This window comes from Strix uralensis, chromosome 13 (genome assembly GCF_047716275.1).
Source record: "Strix uralensis isolate ZFMK-TIS-50842 chromosome 13, bStrUra1, whole genome shotgun sequence".
Taxonomy (NCBI): Eukaryota; Metazoa; Chordata; class Aves; order Strigiformes; family Strigidae; genus Strix; species Strix uralensis.
The window spans coordinates 25461108-25481325 of record NC_133984.1 but is presented as its reverse complement, the minus strand read 5'-3'; the positions used below and the strand labels follow the sequence as shown (position 1 = coordinate 25481325).

The following is a 20218-nucleotide window of genomic DNA, read 5'->3' as shown; positions in this document are numbered from 1 at the left end:
AAAGGAAAAGGGGGAAACACTTTATCTGGATTAAGTCTAAATCTTTTTTCTAGTAGATTTCTTGTAGGTATGGCGGCAAGAGTTGTCTGGTGAAGAGAATCGTAGGGGTAAACAGGAATCAATAGAGTGAAATAGTTTATTGCATTGGGAAACCTGTCACAGAGAGGAGACATCGCAGAGCAGAGCCTGGGGAAGATACTTCGCACCATCCTCTGACATACCCACCACAGTGGGAAAGGCCCAGGGTACGTGTGTAAGGGCTGTGGCTTCTGGCTCGGCATTGTGTCATCTTCCTCCAGAAATAACGTTGCAATGTCATTTGGTTATACTGCACATTATATGTGACACTGTGCAGATGGACAGAATGAGCTTTTGTGCGAATCCAGACCTTGAAGCCTTGCAAGTAATTTCTAAAATTCACAGTGAGATCACATGAGCCTTTAAGTCCCAGTTCCAGAAAGGGAATTGTGTGGGCAAAGGCCCTTTGTGCTGGGGTCCCTTTACCTATTTGTTATCTTGCCAGCTCAATTATTTTGAAAGTAAATTTTTAAAGCATTTCTTTCTAGAGTCTGAATTTAAAGAAATGGCAGGTAGGTAGGGTTGTGTGCCCGCCTCCAAAATAATCCTGGCCAAAGGAGCTCAGGTTTACATGCTCCTTGTATGCTTGTGTGCAGAAGTAGTAGCCAGAGGCTCCTGTCTTTCAAGCATCCCAACGCCCAACAACCCCTTCTGTGAATAATATCCTAAGAGCCAGTCTGACCCTGCCCTGGCGCAGCTTGAGGCCATTCCCTCTTGTCCTGGTGCTTGTACTTGGGTCAAGAGACTCATCCCCCCTCTCTGCACCCTCCTTTCAGGGAGTTGTAGAGGGCGAAATGGATCATATTCCCCAAGGTTAGTGGGAGTTTAATACGATATTGAAACCAGTGGTACTGTTATGATGATAGCGTAGGGGAAACTGCTCCTTTCTCTGTTGACAGCATCAATTTTCTATCTCTTCAGTCTGAAGTACACAGGAGGCACAAAGCATGCTGCAGAAATGACAGAGTGTCAGGGTTCTGACTCACTGGTGGGGATGGCATAGCATGGATGACATCGCAGGTCCACCCCGTTCCTGGACAGCTGAGCCACCGTGCATCAGCTGCTGAATCACTTGGTTTACAGCGTGGTGTTTTGAAGTAAATCATCACTGCTGTTCCCTTGCCTTAAAACTCCTGACTGCAAACCGCAGCAGTTCATCAGCTGATTGATGAGCAGCACTCAGCTGGCTGCTCAGCAGCGTGGGAGGCCGGGATGGAAACCTGCTTGGGTCTGCAGAGCTCTGTGCCTTGATGGGGGATGGGAGCCCTGACGAGACTGAATAGAGAGGTGGCATTTTAGGGTTTTATGACTATAATATTTAAAAGACCTCTGTTCCCAACAGAACAGTTGGCAAAACTCTTCTGTATTTCACTCAGTGCAGTTAGGGGAATGCTGTGTCCTTCTAAAAACCCCATCCTGCTTCAGTGAGTTAAAAAAGCATAAGGCTTCAGTCGTGTGCCTGTGTTTTCTTTGCATTTAATACACTTGTACTCCTATTTCAAAGCTCTCGATTTTGCCATCAGCAGTTCCAGCCAATTTCTTAACACTTTGTGCTGGCCAGGCAGTAGCTGTCTGTCTTTCCTGATGGTGTCTAATTTTGAATGAAATCTAATGTGTAGGACTGAGGAGATCATACTCAGCTTGTGCATTTGTTTGGTTTTAAACAAAGTGCTTGGAGGACGGACCATTTATGAATTCTTTAATGAAAATAGATCCAGGAAGGGGGTGGGGGGAAGTTGTTTCTTATTATGATCCCAGTATTAGTTGTCTATCAAAACTTCTTTTGCTTTCAGTCCAGCTGCCCGCTCATAAATTTTGGTAGAAAAGAGTCGCTACATGTGTTGTCTGTTGTTTAAGGTGGATGGTACTTCACTGCAGGCTTTGGCTGGTCTGAGGCCTTTCTGCACCCTTTCCCATTCCATCCATTCTGTAAATCTCTCGAGCTTTACAGGAGTTGCTATGGAGTGTGCAATGAACTGAACTTTTCTAGAATCTCTGGTGGCTTGTGACATCTGTGCTAATCCATCATGTCACTTAGATACTTACCCTGTATGGCTCCTTTTAAACTTCTCCTCTGAAACCAGAAAAAAAAAAAAAAAAAGTGGGATTATTGAAGAAATTTACAAGGTTAAAAAACCCCATGGGAGAACAGCCTTATTTTGAACTGAAAATGTAATTAAAATGTTAAAAGGACATCATCCAGATGAAGAAATTGCCCATAAATTAAAAAATAACTTACAAATGAACTTAATAAAAAGATTAATCAGTCAGTGGTGGAGCACACTTCGTATAGTATCTTTTTTAACAATTGTGGCCGCCTCAGTTTTAACCTACAGATAAAAATCTCCGCTGTGTTGTGATCAAGGTAAGGTACAAGTGTGTGGAGAAAGCGAATATATTACACACGTGGTCTTCTTTCCATGTTCTGTGTTTCAAGGCAGCTGCTTTTGTGTGTCCAGCAATACAGATTGTTCCGTGTGTTTTGGTTGGGAGGAACATACGCCCTGCCCTCTCCCTTGGCCCAGGTCATTTCCCCGCAGTTGGGATTTTTGCAGTGGTGCAGTCTGCCCGTGTACTTGCGTGGCACTGCAGCATCGTGGTGGCACAGCCACCCTCAGCATCATCAGACCTGCGCCACTCTTCTGCCCCCCAGAAGAAGAGCACGGGGAAAGGGCAGAAGGGAGGTTGGTTCTTGGGGCTTAAGCAGGGGACATGGATTTACAGCACATCAGCATCAAGAGGAACTTGTTTGTTTTCCTCCCTTTTTCCACCCTGACATGTTTTGAGAAATTCAAGGCATTCTCACACCCCCTGCACTTTTCCTAAGGCTCCCAAGCATACACACAAATGCATTCATATCCATCACACTTTTGCAGTTCAGTAGCCAAGGTCTTTAGTTTCGGGTGATTCAGGATCTGCTTAATTACTGCGTCGGAGTTCTCCTGTGTGAGTGATCAGTCAGCAGTGCTGCATCTGACCTTCCCGCATCATCAGCGAGATCTATCTATAGATCCAAGAAAGAGTTCCTTTGCATGTTCAGGAGGAAGATGCCTTTCATTGAAATTCAGTCCCTGGTCTGTTCTTTGCTTACTGGGGTTTTCCTTCTTCCTTTCCAGCCCATTGTTGCCTGGGGACTTTTTTGAGAACTTTACAAAATTGTAAACTTTACAAAATTGTTCCTCTGCTGGTTTAGTGAAAATGAAGAAGTCTCTCAAGGCTCAGTGGGGTTTGTTCTGCCTGCCTCAGATCTTTGCCTTCCCTGCCAGGGACTGCACTTCACTGGTCTCTGCTGTGTGCAAGATGTGTTTCTGTTGCTATGTTGCTGTCTAGCAGTATCACCTGTGGATAGTTTTAGTGCTCCTGTTGCTCTGTGGTGGATTCCTTCTGAATTGCTCTTAGTCTTGCTCTCGATTTCAGCCAGGAAAAAGCCCATATCGCTCCTCTTTCAATCTCCTGTGTGAGTATGAAATACTATTCTGTGCTCTGCCTCTTACAAGGTGCAGTTACGAAGAAGTATTTCTAGGAAGGACAATATATAGGAAGGAACTGTGAGTCCAAGTTGTGCTGAAGTCACACTGCTGGAATTGTGTGGCAAATTCTGCATGGAAGAATGGGAGCAGGAGGACTTGAGCTGGGATAGTTATAAGATCTAAGTTTCTACAAGTAAGGCATATGAAACACCAACCTGGGGGTATTTCAGGTTTTTATCTTCTCAATAGCTTGAGCTGTAGAATTTACCTTTTAGTGCAGAAACAAATGCTTTTGTAAGCAAAGCAAACACACCCAGCTGTATGGAATGCAACCAGTGGTGGCCCCTGTGTCTGCTATGCTTTTGTTTTGGGTAGCCTGTGCCCTTGTCTAAAACACTCCACACTTTTCAGAAACACTCCAGAGAAAGCTGGGTGTTGCTGGCAAGCACCTAGTCCTTACTTCCTTTCTATCTGTGAAAGCCGAGGCTCATTCTGACTTGCTCAGACTTTCCCAGGTTGGTGCAAGGCGTTAAGATCTATAGTCCTTTCCCCAGCAGACTTTTGTTTTGCCATACCTCAATTTTGTAATGGCATCCTTAAGAACAAGGCAGGATGGTAATCGCCTACTAAATGTGGTTTGGGGTCTCTGATTCGGTGGTGAAGCAGCTCTGAGGGGATGTAACTGCACACATGAGGTTTGTATCTTCTATGAGGAGGTGTGACTTGGGACGCATAACAAATTCAGTCACCGTTCCTCTGGCTGAGGGATGTAGGATGGGAGGTACCTGCACATAACCAAGGAGCTGAAAATGTTTGGCAGTGTCTTTAAAGGCACCTTCCGTGGCTACTACTGAACCCCTCAGTGGGTGCTTCTGTAAAGGATACGAGCTGTCCATATTGCTGGCTCTGTTTTATACACCCGACGGGCAGACTGAGCTCTCTAATATAAATGAAAACGAACCAATGCAACCTTCCTCCATTGCTAGTAGAAAACAGATTTTTCTTCTGTTGCTGAACACAGAGGTTTGGACAAGACCTTGGCGGCCTGGAAGCTACGTCTGATTCTTTTAGTTTTGCCAAACTGGAACTCATCTCCTGCAGGAACTGGTGGGGTTTTGAGCACATTGTCTTTGGCTCTGGCTTTCCATTTACACTGCTGTTACTGGGAAGGTTGGGACTTCTTTCTTGTCAGAGGCTACTCAAAGCCAGAATCTGGACCTTAATGCCCAAGATCTCACGTTCTCCATAATGACACTAAATGCAGAAAAAATGTTTATTCCTCTTTGCACAAGGCAGGGAGTTACCGACTTCACTCTGTCATAGGAAAACATCACTGGTAGAGCAAGGAAATTATCTAATTGCTCTTTCCTTCAAGTCGGGTCTTTAACAAAAAAAAAAAAAAAAAAAAAAAAGCCACTCTTTTCCTTCTTAAAAAAAGAAAAAAGAGAGGAGAGAGAAATGTTTTTCATGTTGGTGACAGCCAAATGTTTTCAAAGCCCAGTTAAAAAGTTGCAGTTTTAACTCTCAGCATGTTTTTCACTAAAATCAGATTCCCTGTCTTTTTTTCTAATTCCTGCTTGTCAGATATTGTATTGCTGTGGTTTATCAATATTTTTAGGTCCCAAGATACCTCTGCTCTATATGCTAAGGCTTTGTGGTCCAGATTCTGCTCAGTGACCAAATTTCAGTTCCACTCAAGTCATTCTGAAGACACGGTTTAGTGTTCTGTGTTTAGCTCCTGAGCTAGTTAGAACTGAGCATGCTGCTTTGTTTCTCCACCTCCATATAAAATACAACAGAAGAGTCAAGGTCGAGGTAATAAAGGAGTCCTGCTGGAAAAGCACGTGTGTTGGATGAATCATCCTGTTGGCTATGCTGTATTTATCTCTGTCACACTTTGGTATCATCCCTTTTCATTGCATCGAGAACATGTCCTGTGCCTTGTTCACAGTGTTTGAACGTGGAGCGTACAGAACATCTCTTAGCTTGATGTCTCACTGAGCAGAACTGAACCATCTCTGTCAAGCAGCATCCAGAAATAGAGAGCAAACAAGTGAGCCAATATGTACCTTTCGCAGCCAGACTTTTGGGAATTTTATTTTATTGTTATGAATCAGTGTATCTATTAATGACCTGATGATTTTATTCCTTTCCTCTTGAGGCTAGGAGGCTCTCTGTGTCTCAAATTTAGTTTTTTCTGAAGAAGGATCCACGTGGTTGTGGGAGTAAGTGTTGTGCTGAGCGTTAGGGGACTGCAACTTCAAATTGAAAAGGAAAAATCCAGCCCAGTGTCTTCCAGCTTCAGATTCTCTTAATACTTAAGGAAAAATACTCATCAGTCTGCACCTCAGTGCCCGTGGAATAACCAATTTCCTTGGTCTTACCAAGGAAAAGATCAGCCGGAGCTGCAAACCCAAATTCCCTTTGGGAATTAGTTATTAGAATTTAAGCACTGCCTGCAGACCTTCTGACAAGTTGTGCTTTAACAGGCAGTAATACGTAGTATGCGTGTGTGAAATAGGTGGGAGGAAAACCCTGCTGTGATTCACACCTGTTTCAGTTCTTACCCTGACAGAAGTTAGTGGTATGGTGGAAGTGGAGGTTTTTCCCCAAACAATGTATCACCCATGAAATGAGATACCGCCCGAGTCAGCTTTGTATTAACCAAAACAGCCCAATTCAGGGTGAAACTGGAATCTATAGACGTTTTAGCGAGCCGAGCCAGCAATTAGTTGTGATTTCACATAACTCTCACCACCCAAAGCAAAAATCTGGAGTGAAACCACTACTCGCCTTGGTGTTTTACAGTGACAATATTGATGTCAAGTTGCTTTGCAGATGCAGACTAGCCTTTCTCACTTTCCTTGTAGAGTATTATTCCCTTGTAGAGTATAAGGTTTGGTGGGTGGCAAGTGTTTACACACTGTCCACTGCCACTTGCCTCATGGCTGAGTAAACTTTGCTACAGTAGCTGAAAGCTTCTGAATTTGTGTGCAAACAGGACATCTTTCAGCGCCGTGGGCTGCAGAATATTTTGGATTTGTTCAAGTCTCTGTGATTAAAACACGGTGAGCTTTGAACAGTATGAAAACCTAGAAATTGCTGCAGAACGTTCCTGTCAGCTCCTTGGTAATGCTTTGTTTCTCAAACTTTGCCAGCCTTGCAAAGAGCCTGAAAGCCCAAGAGACTTTATGCATCAGGATGCTTTATCATCGCAGAGTGTGGCTGTGGTTGAATTGCTCCTCACTTGCCCAGTGATTTGAACTCTCTTGTACAGGAACCTTGTTTTGTTCAGTCCTGCCCCTCATGCTCTTACGCTGTGGCACAAGTGTTGACTTTGTTGTTCTCTTCTCCCAAATCGTTGGGCTGGGTGGAATTCAGTCACTGGTGAACAGCTGCACAGAGTGACTCATGTCACTTTTCAGACACGGAGACTCCTCACTCTTTCCCGTTTGGATGCAGATGGGGTCAGCACCCATCACACAGGCTGAGAGGCTCTTTTCACTGTCCCTCTCTGTCTTTGCAACTGGTTTTGGCTTTCTCTTGCTGTTTATTTACTGAATCCCTCAGTCTTGTGCTGGTTTGAATGCCTCCATTGTCTGGACATGCTGCCAGCAGCATCAAGTCTATGGTGTGTGTGGTGCTTCAGGTCCCCAGGAATCTAGCTAATAACTTAATAGCTCGTCATCCCCACTGAGCTCACTCTGAGCAGATCTTTGTTGTGGGTTGCGGAGCACACAGATGGCAGCATGCTGTTTATCTCCAGGCTGTCACGTTGCTAGTTGTTCTCAAAACGGGGTGCCTTCACAGGCTGGTGTTTGCTGAAGTCTGTGGCTTTATGGAGCCTTTTCCCAAATAGGATTTGATACAATGGAGAGAAAAGCAACAGCATCTGCACTGACAATGATGGCTCGGGGGCATTAATGCTTTTCTCAGGCACATGCACACGCTCTGTCAGCACACAGGCAGGGCAGCCTGGGGATACTATCTTCTCAATTTGATCTCCCTTGCCTCCCAAGGCGAGGGGAGGGGGGAAGCATGTGCAATACCTTTCTGCACTTGATCTGTCCACTCCCCGAAATGTGCCTGGCCCATTAGTACTCACGGTCCAGTAACTGCTGTAGTAGAGTTAAAACCAGCACATATTTGTGGTTAAAATTGAGCACAAACTTGGCTTGCAGTCAAGGCTATAAAACCCAGGTTCCTTAAACTGACAAGAACTGCTACTCCCAAAAGGAAGGAGAGAGGGGAGGGGAGGGAAGGAGGGTAGAACTCAGCTCTCAGATAATCAGAGAGATTTTATCTTTTGGCCTTTGTCACCTAAAGAGCTCTTGGGTGCTCACAGCCCCCTTGCTGCCCACCCACTACTCTGGATGACTGAACAGCCTGCAGCACTGACTGATCTTTTCCTTGGTAAGACCAAGGAAATTGGTTATTCCACAGGCACTGAGATGCAGACTGATGAGTAATTGCTTTATTTTTCCTTAAGTATTAAGAAAATCTGAAGCTGGAAGACACAGGGCTGGATTTTTCATATTGTCACAGAATTTGGAGAGAGTGTTTAACAGATGTCTGACTTTGCTCACATCTTTGATATCATTGGTGAATTTGGACAATATTGATAAACAACTACACACAGGCATTTTTTTCCAAATTTCTGTGAAGCCACTCAGAGAGTAGGTGGAGACAGATGCCCTGAAGTGTCGGTCTTTAGCTTGGGTCACACCTGTCACGGTAGAATTGGAAAAACCCAGCACTGATTTACCAGGGCTGAGTTGGGAAATTGGAGCTTTTGATTGTAGTTACAAGGTTGTCGTGTTGCATAAGGAGACTGTCCTCACACGTGGCCTCTTCAGGGCTGGGCTTCGCTTCAGTCTCTCTCCCTCTGCGCTGACGGGGGCTGTGGCAGCCCATGACAGCCTGAACACGCTTCCCCATCAGAGCGCTGCTCTTAGGTAGCTGCTGTAAGGATTTGCCCAAAGTTGTCAATGAACGTTATGCCACATCCCCAAAAGCTTTACAGAAAGTTTGAGTTCCCAAAACCTGTCAGGATTCTTGTACGCTCCTTCTAACTCTTAACCTTGACCTCTTATCTGTCATTTAATGAAGAAACAGCAAGATACAAAATAAAGCACGTGGCAATTGCAGTAGACAGGCAGTGATGAGAGCCTGTGTGGGCCCTTCCCTGAGAAATCTGCACGGGCTGGAAGACGGTACAATCTTTACTGCTGTGTGCAGGCAACCCAGGGTATGACACTGGGATTTCTTCCTAGTGCTCTAGTGCTTCCTATCTCTGCAGTGTAGAAAGCCTCTTACATTGTTGTGCCTTGGGGTAATTACCCCGTATCTTTTTTGTGTGTCTCCTCAGGAAAGGATGCCACAGACACCTCCCTTCGCAGCTGTGTTTGACAGCAGTGGCTACAACAGGAACCTGCATCAGTCAGAAGAAGACAACTGTGGAGGGCTCTGTTACCATGACAACAACCTCCTGTCGGGGTCTCTGGGAGCTCTGATCCAGCACTTGGTACCCAGTGTAGACTGCTACCCTGATGTAAGTCTGTACCCCAGTTAGCTGTATGGCTGGGCCTCACGCGTCTCGTAAAGAGGAACTGCACATGTACAGCCAAAGCAGAACGTGTCACATCAGATTGCCAAGGAAGGGGTTCAAGTGACTGATGTAGCAATGACAGGATAACTGTTGCTTCATGTGAGTGCAGCGTGCAGTAGCTCACCTGACCTAGGAAGTCTAATTCTTTATTACTCCTGTTGTGAGGTGCACAGCCCTGGTCTCATTTATAAAGTAAGTACTAGTGTGGCTTACTGTTTGGTGGGTTGTATGTACCATTGACCCTTTAAAGTCTGTCAGGCAAGCTGAGGAGAAAGACGTGACCACCAGCGTGACAGTATGAATGTCTTCAGTTTAAAAACAAACAGTTTTTAATGGTTATTTCCCATTGCTCGTGTGAGGTCCCCACCTATCTTGCAATTAGCAACTGGTTGAACTAGTGCCACCCTGTTTGGAATCAACAGATGCTGGACGTGAGAGTGGAACATTTGTCATCTGAGAATTTTTGGCCTGTCTAGATGCATCTGTGCATTGAGACATTTTATATAATTCTTAGAGAAGAAGAATGATATCAAAAGGGGGGGGGGGGCAGTTGAGGATGACTGAAGGATGATGAAACTGCATCTGTGCTTGTTGAAAGGCTCTTGCTGAAGACATAACTCTGCCTATATTCACTTTCTGTTGTTGTCGTAGATCTATTCATGTTTCCAAGACAGGATCTTTTTTAACTTGGGTCAGAGTTAGTAGCAGCACAGGACTGTGCTTGAGCTAGTGCTTATCCATTAATGCTTAAAATTCAAACATGCAGCAATTTAGACATCAGTTGGTCAAACATGATGTTTATTCCAAGTTCCTAGGACTGGAACATTGTTGAATCTTTCTTGTGGGTGCCACAGATACTTAACTACTGGCAGTGTGGAGAGTGGAGTGGCTATTTTGTCTATCCATCTCACAATGAGTTCAAATCATGATATATGGAAAATCAAAGCAAAATAAGGAGCCTCTTACTCTTACTCTTCTTGTAACCTCAGAATGAGTTACTAATTTTTGTTCTGTAAAATTAAGCTATGCAGTTCCCTCTGCTTTCACCCAGGAGACAAGCAATACTGTGGGAAATGAACAGTATTTGGAGATTCTTAAAGGAAGTACAAGGTCATAGTGTGCAGTTTACTGAGGTCAGACAGGCAAACACAGCATGGTAAAGATGGTGTACGTGGCAAAATTGAGTCAGCTCAGCGATCTGGCCAACTGGCATCTTTTTTTATTCTTTTTCTGAAGACTGTTTACTTTCACTATCAATGTGGAAGCAGACAGGATTTCTCTGTTGGTATTCTAAGTATCTTGGACTTGCAGCATGAATTTTATTCCATTGTCAGCCTACAAAGAGTTATGTAACATGGTAATGGCTCTCACAAAGATTTACTGTAGAGCAAGAGAAGATGAGTTGAAATTTTATTCTGAGTAATTTTAGGTACTGAGCTTGCAATGAGGCTGTGTGCAATAGGAGAGCTACACCAGCCCTACTCTACCTTGTTCTGGTTAAATCTTGCATAGCTTGGCTCAAGCACGAATTTATAACACTGATTCTGGAGCAATGACAAGTGTTAAATTAAATGCTTATTGCTGTAGTAATAGCTCTTGTCACAGTCACATGCAGAGTTTTCTTCTGCAGACAGTAAAGTTTTAGGAATGGATTTGCCAGGAACACAGTTGGAGAAAATATAAAGCTGGTGGTAATTTATCCTCATCCCTTTCTCTGTCTTCCTCTTGTTTGCAGAGGACGTACATCTTCACCTTCCTTCTCAGTTCACACCTGTTCATGCACCCGCATGAGCTCATGGCCAAAGTCTGCCATCTGTGCCTTGAGCAGCAGAGACTGAGTGAGCCTGGCCTGGACAAGGTAAGGTCCCTCCTTCTCAGGGACTCCTGTTACTTCCACTCAAATGTCTCCACCCTGCCCGCGGAAGAATGTTCCTACTCAAGAGAGTCCTCAGTAGGATTAAACAGATTGAAAACCTGATGCAAGCACCTAGAATGTGACCCTTTCTTTGCTGACATTCATGTGGAATTTCCACACTGCTCAGCCTGTCTCTGTGAAGACTGTTGCTGCTGCTGCACTGTTTTACCAATATATGGCCCAGAAATGAAAGTGCTGCTGTTAATGACATATCCCACACTGGCCCTGCAGTGGTTGCTTTTGTTTCAGGGCTCTGAATGTCTTGACATGTAATGCCACAATGTTGGAAAGACGTAATGATGAATTGAGCATGTCAGTGGGGATTACACTGACCTGTCTCACATGTTTAAGCTACGCTCTTGCTACAGTCTTTGCAGAGTGGCTTAGATCGCTGGCCCCTTTGCATGTCATGGCTGGAGCTGAAAGGGGACGGGATGTGGATGTTTGGAGAGAACCTCCACGCCAGTAGAAAATGACACAAATTAAATTCAGATACTTGAATAATTCCATTGCTTTCTCCCTATAAGGTATAGTGTGTGTGTAAGTCCTGGCAGAACTGGAGCTTATCACTTTCATTGTTGACAGTTAGCCATAAGTTATAGAAACACTAATAAATGTCTTGCACTGAGACACTCCTGATAATGGGGGGAATCATTCTAAGATTTCCACCTACCTGGGGCCTAATTTCCACATCAGATAAGCCAATGAGAATCTCTTCATTGGGTATTGGCTCTGGCCTTTATTCCAATGCTGAATTAAGTTAAGCTTAAAAATTCAAGTGACCTTCATACCCTTATGCTCCACAGTATCCTGTAGAAGGGAATTCTATTTCCTTTGGGTTAGGTATGTGCTGTACTGCTGTTACTTGTATCATTCCTCCTTACTGTTTTCCAATAGAATCAGATATGAAAAATTGCACCCAAAATCCTACAGTTGTTGACTGAATGGACAGAGACATTTCCTTATGATTTCCGAGATGAAAGAATGATGAGGAACTTAGAAGAGTTGGCACAAAGAATAGCCAGTGGTGATGAGATAAGTTGTCTGTGTACAAAGTTATTGGGTAAAAAGGCATTCCTTTAACGCTCTGATATTGTAGGTTTGTTGTTGGTACGGCTCTGGGTGGCTAAGCTAGCTTAGTATGAAGGTGCTGGTAGGCAAGAAGTTCTGCCTGGTACCTAGGCCTAGGAGGAAACCACGCAGCATAGGCAGATCCTTTTCAAAGCACACGTAAGGTTCACTCCATCCCTAAACCCATAATATAATTGCATCTTGTGCAGATAGACACAGCTTGCTGGCTGGTAGTATTTTTCATTTTAGTGATTCTGCTTGGAAGCCTTGCATATCTGAGAAATCCCTACTGATGTTGATAATTTCTTCGATTTGTGTGAGTAAAGTGTGCTGGCATTGGGCCTGGGTTTTCCAGCTACAGAAGCAGGTCAGTGGAAGAGTTATAGCAGGTTTGAAAGAAAGTTTCTAAAAAAAAAAAACTGGACCAGGAAGAATTGTCTTGAACTTAAAGCATCAGATATGGGCTGAGAGGGAGTCTGTCATATTCGTTCCTCTTGGATGGAGCACACAAGGAAATCACCTGACCTTTTTCTAAGTCCCAGTTCTCAGGTGGAAGTAAAGTTTCACAGAGGTATTATGAAATATTTTGATGCTTAACTGATGGTTGTCTTGTAAGTACTGAAATAAACTCAGCCCAAAGCCAAAAGTTAATATTCACTTAGTGGCAAGGCAATTAACAAGGTTTCAATGAGCAGATCATGCGTAGCTGCCATAATACTCACATTACAAAAGGCACTGGAGTGGCATTTGGAAGAACTATAAACACAAAGAGCAGTTGCTAAATGGCATCGTGTTTGAGGCATTCCTCAAGGGCTGGTATTCCTTAGTACCTTATGCCAAGGGCATGTTAACAAGCATTTAGGTGAGCTTTACTGGGAGGGGTTGCAAGTGCTACCAAAGGCCTGGAAAGGTCTTGAGAGACTGTAAACAAGGCTGGAAAAGAACAAACCTAAACCAAGTTTGGAAGCTAAAATACATTGTGGTGTTGTGAAAATGGGGAGGGACAAAAGAAGATGGGACAAGAGAGTGAGGTGCAGTATGGAATAGAAATGAAAATGATACCAAATTTGATGAGCAAGCTTAGAACTGCTGCGAGATAGCTACAGGGGGCTCTGGACTGTGGAGGTTTGCCTTCACTGTGGGGTGCCAGGAGGAACTTTTCCCTGTACAGCGCTCCTGCACCGTTGCTTTGTGTCTGGGTACTCTTAATAGGAAGACAGGGAACTGCAGTTCAGTTCAAGGAAAAGGAATAAGATTGAGGACTCACACCTGTTTGAAAAATACCCACTGGCACAAAAAGAGAGAGCGAGCTGTTTAGCCTGGGCCAGTTGGGTTGGTGGATACAAGGGTGAAATGGCAACAGGGAAGGGTTGTCTACAGTGAAGTTTCTGGCACTGCAGACAGTTTAAACAGTGAAATCATCTATTGAGGGGAAAGGCAAACGTACAAATTGCTAGAAGATGAGCGCTAGGGAGCAGTCTTACTCTGGCAGCAAGCTGTAGATCTTTTCTAGCTCTAGCTTTGAGCTTTTTTGGACTTTGAGGTTTCCTTCAGAAAGACAAAGGGAAAGCAAGCACTGCAGTGAATTGACTTGTGTTACTGTGAACTGCTTGGAACAGTAAATGGCAACTTCCTTGACCTTGCTTTTCTACAGATTGCTTGGATTTGTGTGAGTCATTACCTCGAAGGACACAAAAGAGGCAGTGTTTCTGTCCACTACAGCTCTTCTACTTGTAGCTTCTTAATCCACTTCCCAAATTATCGTGCTCCACTGCTATTAAGAGCTGTCAGTAGGAGTACAACTAAAACCCTTCACCATGCTAACATCAGAAAGTCGTCTTGGGAAAAACCTTGGTGGGGTTATTTTTGTCCCTCTTCTCCCTCAATTTAATTCCATTCCTTCCACTTTTTCCCTCTGTGTCCTGAGAGGTCATCATGCTCATGAGATATTTCTAGATTGTTCTGGTCCCTTTTACCACTTAACTGACCTTTGTTTCAAGGTATATCTGAAACCTTTCCCATCAGCCATTGCCTCCCATTTCCTGATTAGTTCCATATAAACGTTTAGCAGTGGCTTTTTCTGTGAAATACTTGATGGCTGTGTGCAGTCAGACCAAAGCCACATCCCGTAGCCTGATCTCTTTTTCATGTGCAGCCCAACATCGCACTGACCTCTCTTTTTTTTTTCCCCACCATGATATCATATAGTGAGATTGACTGTGGAAACTCATTTAACGTGTGGTATTCCAGATCTAGCAGGTAGTAATGGTACTTCCAATCACTATCCATGTGGGACAGACACAAAGGAGTGACCTTGAGGTGAAGTGTCCCATCACTTTCTCCCATGCTGTCCAATCCTCAGAGATTTTTAAATATAAATAAATATCAGCATTGTCAGTGTGAAAATAGAATAAAAAATAAGACTGTGGGACAAATAAGTGGAAAGGGTCAACCTAATTTAGAGGAAGACTGTATGTTTAGGCTGACTGGGAGCCATACTACAGTCAAATTAGTATCTAAGAGACATATTCAGTGAGTTCATTGGTGTGTTGTTAAATATATATATCTATATATATATATGGAATTAAAGAAATGCCTGAGATGAAGTAATGGCCCAGCAACAAATCCCTGTTATGTGTGCAAAGTGCAGTACGTACTTATCCTCACACACAGTGCTTCGAGGTCGCTGCCCCTTTGCTCAAGAGGAGGCTGAAGCTCAAAAGAGCAGAGGGGTGTTGGTTTTGTGGGCTCAGCTACATCTATGAGGTGTGAGAGGAAACTGGCATTTCCTTCTGCCTTTGTGCCAAGAGGGTTTTGCCTCATCACTGGACAGAGGGGATGTTTGTTATGCTGAACTGCTGTTAGACCAGATGTGGGTAACTACCCTGATTTCTTGTTCTGGTTTGGAGGGTATCTGCCAGTTTGCCTTTTCTCCCTGATTTTGTCAGTTCTGGGTTGACATGAACCACAAATTAAGGCAAGGTTTGGGTTTTTTTGCTTTGAAGCTTAACCCACTGGTTATTACGTGATTTCCATCAGTAGCCAGAACTCATCCTGAGTATTTTAGACTTTTTTTTTCATTCTCAGGTGAGTACCAGCTGGGCAAGAAAATGCTTCATAAAGTTCTCTTACATGAAATTTCAAAGAATTTGGAAGGGAGTGGGTCAGTGAAGCAGGTCTCTGTGTGTCACCTAACACCTGTTGATGGAAGTGCAGCACTTGAAGTAATACTTCTGTGTCTTCCTGAGGAAAATGTAGATCCCCTTGTGCTCTTCCCACCCACCCTGGTGAAAAATTATGCCGTGTGTGTTTGTCTAGAAAATCAAAATACATCTAAGCAGAAAGCAATTATTTACCAAGTAACAAGACAAATCCAGCCTTGGTTGAACATAACTGATTTCAAGAATGAATCTGACCCAAGATAGTGCTGTTGTATTTGAGTAAATTTGGAAATCCATGTAAATGGCAGCTTTGGAGGGAATGAGAATTTCATTAGAATATGGGAAACATTCCTGCCTTGGACCGATCACACTGTGCTGTGCTGCCAGTAGGTTTTGGACACTCCTTTTTTCATCCACTTAGGTTTTGCTTTAACGGCTTTAGGATGGTATCTGGAATTTGGAATGGTAACCACCTTAGGGTCAGTTACACAGATCTATCTACTTAAGAGTCAAGTCCTGCTCCTACTTAAATTTGTCCCTCCTGTTAACTTAAACTGCCACAGGGAAAGGCCTGCAAGGTGAAAGAGAGATGTTTGTACTATCTTCTCCTTTTTCTCATATTTACTGCAAGTTTTAATTCTGACTTCAATGAAATTGGTCTTGATTTACTCCAGAGAGAAGCAGGCCCTTTTTTCATCATTGAATGATCATATATTGGTTTTCCTGTGGTCTTAAGCAGGAGAAGATGGGAGTATTTTCATTTCTTGTGTTTTGTCTGGTGATTGTTGGTACTTTTCTTGCAGTAGGTTGTGCATGTCTTTTCTGCTTTTCCTTGAGCTAACCAGGTCACTGTTGAATCTGTGAGACAATCAGTGTTTAAATTCTTGGCTGGATTCCTTTTGGTCTGATGAAATGTTAATATTAGAAACTCACATAGTGGAACGTATGTTAAGTTGGCAACAAATACAGGTATCAGCATCAATCTGTTTTGGTGTTATGCAGACTTTAATACTATCTTTGCACATTTCAAAAATGTCTCCGGATTGTTTCTTGTCGTGACAGATGTATCGGAAGAACGTACAGCAGCTCCTCCAGAACCTGATTCAGAAGCTCACCACTGTTAGCCAGTATGAGGAAGTACTTGCAAAAATTAATGCCACGTCCACAGATCGCCTCACAGTTCTAAAGACCAAGCCCCAGTCCATGCAGAGGGACATAATCACAGTCTGCAATGACCCCTACGTGTTAGCTCAGCAGCTGACACACATAGAGCTTGTAAGTTGTCATACTTCAACCACGATTGCATCCTTCCCCTCTTTCTGAAATGCAGGTTAACATAGTGTATGACTTGGCTGCTTGTGTGCTTTGTTTAGGAGAGACTCAATTATATTGGACCAGAAGAATTTGTCCAGGCGTTTGTGCAAAAGGATCCTTTGGATAATGACAAGGTAATTGGAGCAGATCTGGAGCAGCTCTGAAATGTGGTATTTAACATCCTGGAGCTCAGGTGCCCCATGACCTGGAAGCGAGGTCCGGCAGTAAATGAGAACCAGCAGAAATGAGCTTTATAGTGAAAGTGCTTTAGGATTCCTCTTAAAAATTTGGTTGATGCTTTTTCTTCCTGGAGGACAACTCCTGGTGCTCTAGAACTCAGCCAACAGGTTGACTTGAATTAACACATTTGCTTTTTTTCTGATTTAAGCTAAGTGAGAACTTAATCCTGTGAATGGTTTCTGCAGACCACCTACGTGGTCGACAGCTGGAAAAAGCTGAGTTTAACTTTGGCTTTTGCGTTACTCATTCTCAACATCTGTTCTTCCTTTTAGTAAACTGCACTCTTGCAGCAAACTGGCAAGTGAGTCAATTTGCAGGTGAGCACGCATCACAAGAAGGGGGGCTGTGAGCTCTAGATCTATGTGAGATGAAGGGCAAGGACGCAGGGTTTTTAGCTAACCGTGCTAGAGCTGTCATCTCCTTGAGTGCAGCTTTCAAGATGACTTATGCTCTGTAAATAAACTGTGCCAAAGCCAGGCAGTTAAAACTTGAATTACTGTCCTCCCTAAAACGGACAAACGTAATAGAATGACTCAAGTTTACAATTTGATATTCAGTCAGACAGTCTCTGAAAATGATTTTGTATGTCGATCACTAAAACTGCAGTCTACCCCTTTTTAGGCAATCCTGAGATGTGGTGTGGGAATCAAGACACTACAGAACAAATAACACTGACTAGGAAAGGGAGAATCTGAACATAATGTGCCAGTGGAGTGGGCTGGCCTCTGTTTTCCTTCTGCACTTGCAGAGAGCATAATGTTGTCTCCACTGTATTAATGGGACAGGAGTGAGGACAGACACAGTGCTCATAGTCAAGGAAGCTTTAGCAGATACTTAGCTTTGATTGTTTGCATAAGTCTATCATAAGTCCTGGTAGGATTTACAGCAGGCGATGAATTCTGCACGCCTGCTGGAGTGCTTTACTGCGCCAACGGCTCAGGAAGGAGTTACACGTGCTCGAATACTGTCACTGCTGCTTTCCCTCTCAGGCTTTTTGTCACTTTGGGTAATTGGGTTATTCCTGGTTACTTGATGGTGTTTGGGGATGACAAGGTGGGAAGCCAAAAGGTCTCTCTCAGGAAAAAGATGAAGATTACACTAGAAGTTGCTATTTTTCTTCTGTCTGCAGAGCTGCTACAGAGATCAAAAGACAGACCGGGAATCTGGAAGCCTGTGTGGAATGGTTTAACAGGCTCAGTTACTTGGTTACAACAGAAATCTGTATGGTGAGCAAAGACTTTTTCTGCTAAAAGGTTTAGTCTAATCTAGTTGTCTAAACCTCTGAAGCCTTTTCAGGTGTGGTGCCCTTTCAGTGTGCCCTTTGACTTTTCATTCTCTCAGCTCTTTTTCCCATGTGGATGCAGTCAATGCAGGGCTGAAGAGGAAATAAGTTCCGTGTTTTCGGCATCAAACTCATGCCTCAGCCTTGTTCATCTGACAAAGTGGTGACGTTGTGCTAGGTTAGCCCTTCTTAGCACAGGAGTGTGTCTGGCCTGCTCTTCTCTCCTGTGAATACCCCTTGTGAGTGGAGGCATCTTTTCTCTCCTCTGTGCTGACCCCCTCCTCTGCTCTACTGTTCTTCATACCCTTCTTCTTGGCAGAGTTCTTTGCCTGTTGTCCTTGCTCTCTATCTGCCTGGTATCTGGGTTGTCTTTGTTGTCCTGAAGGCTTCTGGACACAACAGTGTGGTGTCCTCTGCATGTTAAGCACAGTGTGAAGTTGTGGTGTATGTGGAAAAGAGGAACAAGGGTGTTGTTTCTTTTGGGGAGGGGTCAGAGTGCTCTGTTTCCTGCAGAGCGTAACGCTCCAATGGCATGTCCTGCAGCCTGTGAAGAAGAAGCAGAGAGCAAGAGTGATAGAATATTTCATTGATGTGGCACAGGAATGTTTTAACATTGGCAACTTCAACTCCTTAATGGCTATTATTTGTCAGTACGTGTCCTGAGGTGTTTCGTCCTTGTTTGAATCCAGAGAAAGGAAGCGCGGTGCTTTACACAAAAGTCTGCCCCTTAGCATGCTCGGCTGTGTGAAGTGGGGAGGGGAAGTGGTGGAGAACTGCTCAACAGTATTGTAGTGTGATGTGTGTCAGAAAGTATTTACTGCCATCGTGTAAATTACAGAAAAACAAAGTTTTCATTGCAGCTGTTCAGAGATCTAAATCCACACTTTTTGAAACCAACTTTAGTGCTCAATTGGAATAGAAACTCTTCCTGTGAGATGGAGGGTTGATATCTTCCATCCTTTCTATCACACCATATATATCATAGTGGTTTAAAAATTCCACACCTTTTTATATCTAATAGGAAAATATTGGGAATATTCTTTTAATGTGAAATGTGAAAACTTTGTAGATGTGTGTAGTTTTCAATGAAAGACATGAGAGATGGTGTTGAGAACTCACTTGTGCTTTTCTACTGTATATTCATGTTTTATCAAACCCACATTAAATAATGTCAGAGCATTTTATTAGAGCTTTCATTGTGTAAGAGATGTTGATTTTGTTTCCAAAGTTGTTTTTAACGTTGAAATTTCAAGAAAATGATGAGTTTGATTTCTGAGTAGCTGTGTTGAAAATAATTATTATTGTTAATAGCTCCTTTACTTCAGAAATACTTACTGCCCTAAGCTACTTGAAAGATTTTTTTTTCTTTAAATATTCCTACAAGTTCTTTCTCTTATCTTAAGCTGGCATGAACATGAGTCCTGGGTCTCGGTTAAAGAAAACTTGGGCAAAAGTAAAGACAGCCAAATCTGATATTCTTGAGGTAAGTCTGGCCAATATTTGGACACGGGGCTGTTAATAGCATTTTACTTTTAACTGCTCTAAAATGCAAGTTTGACTTCATTATGACATGTGTCATTAGTATGTTTGTGTTCTTAACGGAAATTCTAGAAGATATAATAAGAATTGTTCAGCTGAGTTGTGCTCTTTTGATTTGGAAGAAGGAAATTGAAGTAATTAATTCCCAAACCCACCTCCTAAGAATTATTTTTTAAAAAATAATAAAAATGTAGGTAACCTCTTGAAAGGGAGATGTATTTGAGGGGGATGGTGTGGGTGCCTTTGAAAATCGAGGTGAGCTGTAAGGCGGCTGCCTTGCCCTGTCAGCGAAATTTGTCGTGAAGTCATTGATTGCCAGTTACCTTCAGGTAGTAAAGACCTTTGTCAAAGATCGGACAGGTGCAGCAGTGGAGGAGTCTGTGATTTACCCAACAGGTTATTTACCAAGAAGTTAATTATCCTGCTGTAAATGGTGATTTGTTAATTCAGGTTATTTATTAGTAAGATAAAGGAAATGTAACGTTTTGTGCTTGACACAAGCATGAAATGTTTATTAATATCGTCAGGAGATTTGACTTG

General features: G+C 43.3%; 1 pseudogene; it reads left to right on the top strand.

Moving 5' to 3' along the window:
• The window catches only part of LOC141949131 (ras-GEF domain-containing family member 1B-like), a 34158-nt pseudogene extending 14999 nt beyond the window's left edge, over positions 1 to 19159 (top strand).
• Positions 19160 to 20218: the final 1059 nt, after the last annotated feature.